This window comes from Tachysurus vachellii, chromosome 4 (genome assembly GCF_030014155.1).
Source record: "Tachysurus vachellii isolate PV-2020 chromosome 4, HZAU_Pvac_v1, whole genome shotgun sequence".
Taxonomy (NCBI): Eukaryota; Metazoa; Chordata; class Actinopteri; order Siluriformes; family Bagridae; genus Tachysurus; species Tachysurus vachellii.
Window position 1 is genome coordinate 21,470,197 of NC_083463.1, and position 10,426 is coordinate 21,480,622.

The window sequence follows — 10,426 nt, forward strand, 5'->3', positions numbered from 1 at the left end:
CTTCTCCAGGTGCTGTTTCTCTAGTGTATTGTGCAGTGGTCTGAAATATAACTCAAAGAAGGAATCCTGAGCCAAAAACTACCAACAACATTTCACTGTGTCTCTACTGTACTTTCCACAAATAATAGACAGCATAAGAAGAATCTGGCTAGCAAGATTCAGGAAATCGGAATATTTTGAAATGTCAGTAAGTTAGAAAATGTGACAGAAAGAGCAGGACTAAAATATTTAAATATACTTTAAAATACTAAAGGACCAAATAGTTCTATTAAATCTCAAGAAAATAACAGAGAATAGTTAGATCAGAATACCTGCTACCTAATAATATTGTAAACACATTCACTTTCTCATAAGAAGGAGATTTCAGAGGACTAGTTAATTTTATACGAATTTTAAAGCATCAATCTGGATACAATCAGGAACTTCTACCAATATTCTCCCAAAACTCTCAAGGTCTGGATATGAAGCTGATGGCCAGTGAGCTAGAGAACAAATATAAGTATAAAACACTGGCAATAATATTGCAAGCATATCTGATATTACCCTTCTGTGTTAGCTATTTTGTTAAACTCACAGAAAACGAGAAGCAATTTAAACACATATAGTCACGACTGATGACTGCACCTTAGGCTTCAACAGTGCCAGACCTCACCAAGGCTTTTTCGGCTGAATGAGCACAATTCTCCACAGGCACACTCCTTAATCCAGTGTAAAGCCTTCCCAGAAGAGTGGAAGTTACTATAACAAGAAAGGGGATTGAATCTGTAATGGGATATTCCAGGGCTACATATTATATTGGGCTGCTGGGCTACGTACAGTATGGGTGTGATAGTCAGGTGTCTACAAATTTTTGGCCTTATAATGTCTACATATATACATCTACCAGTTAAAAGTGCATAGATTATGAATTATGAATGATGTGAATCTATGTGAATTGAAATGCCAAGTTCATGGGTTAAAATGTTCTAACTGATAAATGTTTAAAATGTAAAAAATGTAAATCTGTTGTTTTCTGTTACAACCGGATGCTCTGGGGTCAATGGGGGAGAGAGAACCGTGAAATGAAAGGTGATGTGAAAGTGAGGTGAGGTGAGGTGAAAACTATGAAGTCAAGTACTTAAAATCTTGTAAAGACTCAGGTTTTAGATCAAAATAATCTGATCTACAGACTTTTGCGAGAGATTGAGAATTCCAAATCGACCATTGGTGTATCTGACCCACCGGTACATTGAGAGGAACGGAGCAACGTGAACGGACAGAGGTGCTTAGCTAGACCAGTTCAATGTGTTTCTGTTGGATTGTTGCTGTTTAGGAGACAATAAATAACTTTGTTGATATTGTCAATTGCTAGTGGTCAGAGACAGATGGATAATTTGTTGGAAAATGTTAATTTGTTGCAAAAAAAATTGAATGTTAATTCAGAAGACAGCTATTTTTTTGTAATTTGGGTTGATATTAAACACACAAAAGGGGTAGATGTATAAAGTGTATATGTGTTTGAATGTGAAATGATGTGGTTTAGCAAAAGGTTTATTTTGGGGAAAGAAATAGAGCGTTTGTGAATTGTATTTTGTGTTTTTCTTTATTTACCTTTCATCAAAAAGAGAAACTAATTTGCCAATCAGCCTACAACACATGGGAGAGGAAACTGGAATATCCAGAGGAAACCTCTGAAGCATGGGGAGAACATGCAGACTCCACAATCGCAGTTATCAAACCTCAACCCCGGAGGTGTGAGAGGAAAAAAAGAGTTGTGAAACAAATGTCCTAATCACTGTGCCAGCAGAATGTGTACTTTCATGAAGAAAATAAGCGGACAGAGAGCTGAGACATGGGTCTCACTTTGCAGTGCCTTTGTTTAAGATGGATTCCATTATTCAGCAAAAATTGTCTCACATATTGAAGTCCTTGCTTATGACTCTTTTCTGGGAATATGCAAAAACATTACACAATATGGAACCAGTCCTCTGCATCTCCATCCAACATAATTAAATGCCCATGGCATAACTATCAGAATGCTTAGGCTGTTGCTTAGAATTAAAAGGAAAAGTATATCTAAAGTAACGTCGATATTTATTTAACTGCATAAATATTCCTAGGACATAGTGTGTTGTGTGAGCTAAGCAGATTTCATTAAATTGCGGTTTTGCCAGGTTGGTTTTGCCATGGCCTACTTTTGTTGTCAATATTTTTAATACTTCCTCATTAAAGTGTATTGCGAGATGTTCCTTTTAAATATTGCAGTGCATTTTTCAGCAGAAGTCATGCTGTAAATAGGGTATGATTTGTGCATAGTTGAATGTTGTACCATTTTGCCTGCTTAATCTATTTTTAGCAGGAGAAGGAGTTGGCAAATTAGATTTTTACCTCAAAAGTGTTTGTGCCATTGCTCAGACCTGGAAATCAAACTGTCACTTTGAGCAGTGACAAGCACCCATTTTATATTTAGACTAACGACAGATAGGGGGGTTCACAACAAAAAACACATTCACATTTAGTTTGGTTTAGTCAACATAACATAAGAGCCTTCACTTCTACAGATTCACACACAGCCCTAATCAACCAATAATTCTATTTCATTATCATTCTTGAAAGCAACATTTTTCTCAAATATTTCCAAAACCAAGATTTCTGCTAATTTTATGAATAGGAACATAAAGTTACTGAGCACTTTATTAGGACACTTGTACACCTACTTATTCTTGCAATTATCTAATCAGCCAATCACATGACAGCAGTGCATTGCAAAAAATCATGCAGATGTGGGCCAGCAGCTTCAGGTAATATTCACATCAACCATCAGAACGTGAAAAATGTGATCCCACTGATTTTGACTGTGGCATGATTGTTGATGTCAGGCATGCTTGTTTAAAGTATTTCAATAACTGCTGATCTCCTTGGATTTTCACAAAAAAACAGTCTCTAAAATTTACTCAGAATAGTGAAATATAGAAAAACAGCTTTTCTCGGGTTTTAAATTGTCAGCAAGATCTCCAAGAGTACAGATTTTTTACAGACTGAGAATTCCAACTCGAAATTCGGAGCGTGGTTGCACGGAGCAATGTGAACTGACAGAAGCGGCTCAATGTGTTTCTGTTGGATTGTTGCTGTTTGGGAGACAAAAAAACAATCCAGTGAGAGTTAGTTGCATGGATGGAAACACCGTGTTAATAAGATCAATGGAGAATGGCCAAACTGGTTCATGCTGACAAAAAGGATACTGTAACTCAGATAACCACTCTGTACAATTGTGGTGAGCAGAAAAGTATCTCAGATTGTGTAACATGTCAATCCTTCAGGCAGACGATCATGTCAGGTTTCACTTCTTTCAAAGAAGAACAGAAAGCTGAGAGTAACAAGTGGGGCTTGAATCCCAGATCTCCACAATCACCCACCTGCAGAGAATCAGACCCAAATGCAGGATAAAGAGAATCATGACTTTAACTAAAAATGATTAGCAAAAAAAAAAAGAATAAACAAAAGTAAACTATGCCCTGCGATGGGTTGGCACTCCGTCCAGGGTGTATCCTGCCTTGATGCCCAGTGACGCCTGGGATAGGCACAGGCTCCCCGTGACCCGAGGTAGTTCGGATAAGCGGTAGAAGATGAATGAATGAATGAATGAATGAATGAATGAATGAATGACTGAAAAGTAAACTACAAAGAGACTTACACCAAAGATGAGACAAATGCAACATGATTAACAGAATATAACAAAAACATGGAAACCTTGAAACACATCCAACCTTACAGTGCAAAAACAAAACAATGACTGACAAAAACAGAAACAAAAGGACTGAAATATATAGGGCAAAACATAGGGTAAATAAGAAACAGGTGACATGATGAGAAATTGGAACATTAGGAAAGGGCAAAGCACAAGTCATGTAGGGAATAAACAGAAAAGCTGGCTATGATAAAAAATCTACCAGCAGCCTCTGGTGGTCTGGCAGGGTTCTGTCCCAGTAGTTCCTAACACTGAGGCTGCAGAGGGCACTGGCTAACTAAAACTGTACAGTTGAAGAATAAAAAAGTACAGTACAGTTGAAAAAACATAGTCCGCTCTGGTCTGGTTGAGTCAGTATTTGGCTCCAACAGCATGAATCCATGAACCGAAGCTGCCTTGTCCAGGCTGGTAGAAGTGGTGTAATGGTGTGGGGAATGTTTTCTTGGCACACTTTGGGCCTGTTAATACCAATCAATCGATGCCGCACGTGCATCTCTTCATGAGCACAATTTACCATCTGCTACTGGTTACTTCCAGCAGGATAATGCACCAGGTCTCAAAGCAAAAGTTGTCTCAGTCTAGTTTCTTGGACATGACGATGAGTTCAGTGTTCTTCAGTGCTCTTCCCAGTCAAGGGATCTGAATCCAGTAGAAGACCTTTGGGATGTGGTAGAACTGGAGATTCACAGCATGCAAGTGCACCTGAAAAATCTGCAGGTGTTGTATGATGCAGTCGTACTGTATCAACATGGACCCAGATCTCACAGGAACGTTTTGAGCATCTTGTGAAATTCATGCCTCAAAGCACTGAGGCATTTTTGAGAGCAATGGAAGACCCTACCCTGAATGAGTATAGTTTTTAATAAAGTGCTCAGTGAGCATATTTTTCCCTGCATGCAACCAAATATTTTAACTTGAGCTCCTCTTCAAATAGAACTTGTGTGTCTGAACTAAAAGTTAATTTTATGTTATTTTATTTTTTTCTAGCAAGTGCCAAGTCACATCCTTAGACCGACAATAGAGAAGTAACTATCTTGTGGGTTAGGTTTGTAGTAATTCAACCAGTCATATTTTTATTTTGGGGTTTGCACAGAATAATGTGGCCTTGTGGTGTGGAATTTTGGCATGGAATGCAGAGAGGTTGTTAGTCTGAATGCAATGTTATAAATAAATAATAGTCACAAGACCCAAGAGAAAGAAAAAACAGATTTTTGTTTATTGCTTATTTAGTCTTAGTCAAGATGATTTCCCAAGTAGAAAAGTAAGACATGCAAATGATTTCTTGAAATATCTGTATCATTTAATGCACCTACTGTATAGTGACTGATACTCTAAAAGGGAAAAATATTAGGCACCTAATGACAACTAAGTAGTGATCTGAACAACCTGTCACCAGACATAACAATGGTATCATTCTTGTTAAGTATAACTCACACAGTGCTTCCTTCTGTGTTTCTGAGATTCTGATCATGATGCAAGATTTGACTATAGTCATTAGAGTAATGTCTATATGGCAGGTTTATTGTCTTGTGAGTGACATTTACATTTATTTTTCTGTGTCACATTCCACATGGACATCTCAGATGCTTTCTTTTTCAGTATTATTGGGCATAAAACCCCAAGGATTTTGTGCCTTCCACTAATTATTGGTGGTCATAATGACCTGCAATAAAAGTATTTCATCTGCAGCAGGACTGCCAGTAAGAAGCAGTTTAAAGTTTTTGTGCTTGACTTCAGACCTTGGTAGAGAGGCTGCACAAAGAAAGCACCCTGTGTAGGCTGTTTTATATGTTTTAACAGCATACTGCACTATTATGTTCTCCATGGGGAAGTGAATTAACCTTTTCAGTGCAGTCAGTGGAGTAAGCTTCATATCCGACCTGCTGTTAACACCTGCATGACAGTATAAATCTTCAACTTTTTATGGATTCCAGTTCCAATAAGCATCTCTAGCCTCAACCAGATGCCTTCTGGTCTTTTCTGGCAAGCTTTTACAAAAAGAATACCGCACCAAACTATTCGTATATGTTTAGAACACATATTCATTTTGGATAATCTACTTGCATTTGGTTATCTAACTACATAACATGGTCTTCTGTAATGTATTTTTCTTTTTTCTTACTTTGCCTAAATTTAATTTTTTTAATTATTAAAAAGTCCCCATAAATCTTGAATTCTTTGCCTTGTAATGGTTTCTGACTAATGTGTTTTTTCATGTTTTGGTCATTAAAATGAGTATGTAAGCTGGAATAGAGAGGAATTGAGGGATAAGACTGAATTCTTCTTTCATAGAAAATAATTTCTATTCAGTTGACATCAAGATAAGAGCTAAATGTTTTCAACACCATTCATCTGGGATCCTTGCAGTGCAAGTGTTAGTATTTTTCTTAATATTTTTAATACAGCTCTGACAAAACATAAGCCTGCATTTTGCTAAATTAGATAAATAAGTTCTGTAGAAATGTCCCCACACTGTAGTTATTCTCTGTACTCCAGAGTGCTCACGTCGGCTTGCACAGCCTTGAAACTTTCAAAAGCCTCTTTTCATGGTGCGGCAAGCATTTTTCAATTAACTCACATTTACAGACACATTCAACTCTTGAGAATATGTCAATACCAGCCTTGGCTCCATGTGACCTTTGAGATTTTTTTTAAATAAGCACCATTATGTGATAATACTCAAAATATGTGGAGGAGGTAAAAGCAAATAAATAAATAAAATAACAGTTCTACTCCAGTTGCTATTCAGTAGTCACACACCAGGTCAAGGCTAAACAAATGGAATCTGAAAAGAAAAGGTGGAGGTAACTCATGTGTACTCCTGAGTGTGCAGTGGAGTTAAGCGGATTCATGTGCAGAGTTTAGAGGTTAACAAAATCTACATCCAAAAAACAGCCAAAAAACTAAATCACATTCATGTGATCAAAAGCTGTACAACTTGCCAAAATCAAATCAATACGGAGAAGCAAATATCTACAGAATGTAATAAAGAGTTAATTATTAAAAAAAATAATAAAATCAAGGTCAAGGACACAGAGACTAAATTCAGCAAGAAGAATTAACCAAGCTAAACTAATGAACTGACAAAATATTGCAGCAAACACTTTGCAGCAAAAAATAGAGCAAGAAAATTAAGCAAACTCTACAATCTTTGCTATTTTTCTAAATCATTGCAAATTCAGGCCAAGATGTGTCATGTGACATCAGCACAACGTTCATACAAAGCACTCTTTGTTTGACATTAGTACAGATATCATAGAAAGTTATTACATAAGTGTTTTCACTGGCAGTAGTTTAAAGGAAGAATGCTGTACTTGCCAATTTCACCAATTTAAGTTGCATCACAAGTTGCCTCCTGATGGTCCAGTGGCAGAATCTTGCGCTCTCATTGCTGTGACCTGGATTTGCTTTTTGAGCAGGGAGCTAACCTAGTCACTGAAGACTTAAATCTCAATACCCAGTGTAAAACACGTGCCAAATCTAATATGCGTACCATGATATCCACTGAGGTAATCCCATACACGGAGCAGCTAAAAGACCAACAAGAAGAAGTTGCATTGCAAATAATACAACAAATTTTTGCAATGTGTCACTGTATATTCTTGCACACACACAGTCAGTTGTGAGTTTATTTTTATTCGCAGCATCTGCAAAGTTGGCCATGTAACAAAGTCATTAAGTATGAATTTAGCAAAAGCTTTCACTGGAGAACTGCTGTCAGCAATTTCCTTGCCTGAGTCCTTGTGAGTCCTTCTCTAAAGTTCACCACAATACACAATAGAACCACACATGTAAAAATCAGCACAAGCGAAGATGGCAGAAAGGGAGGAGCCACAAAGCATTTGGTCAACAAAAAAGGTAAATAGCAGTTCAGTTGTTTGGGAACAGTTGATTTGCCTGCTTTATATGAAAAATGCCGTGCAGAAGTGTCTAGTGAAGTTTCAAAAGCAGAGTACTTTGCTGCCACAACAGACCTATGAGCTAGTACAGCAAATTCAAATTCAATTGATTTGTATAGCACTTTTAACAATTCACATTTCAAATCCTCATTTGGGTGACACTGGACAGTAAATAATGTAAATATAAATAATGTCATTTCAACAACAGTTTATAATTTGTTTATAACAGTTTGTCTATAACAAGTTCACCTTGGACCCAACACTAATTCCTTCCTGTCAAAGTCGTTAAATGATTGCTGATAAAGACCAGACCATACAGCTGACTGATACAACATTGGTTCAAAGAAGGCATAACAGTCTCCATGCAGCACCATACGCAACAAACCCATGAGTGACTGGCTGACCAGGCAGATCAATCTCTGGCAAGGTGACCACCAGGCAACGAGACTCCTCTGCAACAGCCAGGCCATTGCTCTTGAGCTACAGTCGTACCTGCAGACAGAGACACTAGATGCTGAGGAAGACCCACTTACTGTAAGTGGTGGAGGGAATCTCAGAAGCTTTACCCATTGCTTTCCAACCTGGCAAGGAAATACCTGTGTATTTCATGCCACAATTTGTTCTTCAGAGAGGGTCTTTATAGGGTCACTGGTGGAAATATTGTCTCCTGCTTGCATTCATCTTGGAAACCAGATCATGTAGACAGGTTGGTATTTCTGGCTAAAAACAATTGTTGTTTATATGTGTTAGCCTGAATCATGTTTATTCAATCTGATTGAAGTTCAATTTCCAAAGTCAGTGAGTAATCGTGTAAAATAATCGTGATAATTTCACATTGACCCTCTCACCGCCAGTGACAGTGCCAGTCCAAAACCCAGATCAAATGGGAGGGTTGTGTCAGGATGTACATGTGCGTAAAAAACCTATGGCAAAAAATCTGACTTGCGGATTGGATTGGCAAATGGGAACAGGAAGCAGCCAGGACAACAAGCTCTGATAAAATAAAAATCTGATAATGGATAATAAAAATCTGAGAAACAGCTAATACAACACACTCAACACTACATAGTAAAACATTGTTTAGTCTTTACTGACCTCTGTTGGTGCAGCGAACAAAGATAGAAAAAAATCCTTAATGTCATTACTTCATGGTATGAAAAAATTACATCTTTTTGTTTGTTTTTTGTTATTCCTGATATTATACAAAAATACAAAAAAAAAGTATAAAAAAAAGCCTCCTTATTCTATTTATACCATTTGGAATTTATAAATGGTTTTCACTATTTGTGCATTTAAAGCTTTTATAGTAATCCGGCCAAGTGGAACCTGTCCAACAAATTTAATGCGTTAAAAATTTTATTTTTTTATCTTCTATATCACACTGAACTCTCCAGACAATAATGAAGACCTTTATGAAGTTAACAAACATTTACAATGCATGGATACCAAGAACCAATCACATAGCAGCAATACAGGCTATTTTTATATTAATATTTATTAATTATATTATATTAATTAATTCTATATTTTATACTTTGACAGAAAAACCTTATTTATTTAGTTAAACAGACATGGAACATCTACAGTTCCTCTGAATGTATTGGAAAAGCAAAGAATAATTTTGGGCTTGCTTACATTAAAGACATTATGGATAGAGTTCAATAGAGATTCAAGAGGTTTATTGTCATGGGCCCTCCTGATGATCATGTTGTGGGCCCTCCTGATGATCCTGGTGTTGTAAATCTCCTGGAGTGATAGGAATGTCACTCCACAGATGAACTGTGCAGTCCAGTGACACACTGGAGAGCTTTGTTTTTTCTTGAACACTATCTTGATCTTGATCACTATCTATCTTGGTATATTCCTAGGAATTTTCACCTTCTCTACCTGTTTCACCAATGTAGATTGGGGTGTGCTGCTCCTTCCTCATTCTCCTAGGATCAATAATCATCTCCTTGGTCTTATCTCCATTTAAGGAGATATTATCAATTTTCCTGACTCCAGGCTATAAGAGTTGCTTCCTCAGTTTTGTAAGATGTTTCCTCTAGACCAATAACAACTCCAATGATCGTGGTATCATTTGCAAACTTTATTATCTTGGTGTTGGTTTGAGAGGCCACGTAGTCATAGGTGAAGAGGGTACAGCAGTGGGCCCAGGATTGGGGTTGTCTCTGTGCTCACAGTTCTGATGCCTGATGTCCAGTTTCCTACTCTGACTGACTGGGATCTGTCTATCAAGAGGTTAATCACCCAGTTGCAGAGAGAGGGTGTCAGTCCAAGGGTGAGGAGCTTTTCAGAGAGCCTGTGTGGAATAACTGTGTTGAATGCCGAGCTGTAGTCGATGAAATATGTGTAGTTCTCACATATTTGTCTTTACCCTCCAAGTGTGCGAGGGCTGTGTTGACAACAGTGTTGACAGCATCTTCAGTGGGCCCGTTTTGTCGATATGCAAACTGAAGTGAGTCCAAGGTGGTTGGAATGTTCCTTTTTATGTGGGACATGACTATCCTTTCAAAACACTTCGTCACTATTGGGGTGAGTGCAACAGGATGATAGTCATTCAGGCAAGTCACAATGTTCTTCTTTAGGAGAGGTATGATGGTGGTGGATTTGAAGCAGGTAGGCACCAAGGCCTGATCGAGGGACAGATTATAGATGTCTGTGATCATGTCAGCCTGTTCCGACGAGCAAACTCTGAGTGTCCGCCTCGGGATGTTATGTGGGCCGGATGCCTTGCGTGGGTTGTATACCTCAGAGTCATGCACACCTCTACTGATGACATGGTGAGTGGCGTGTCCAG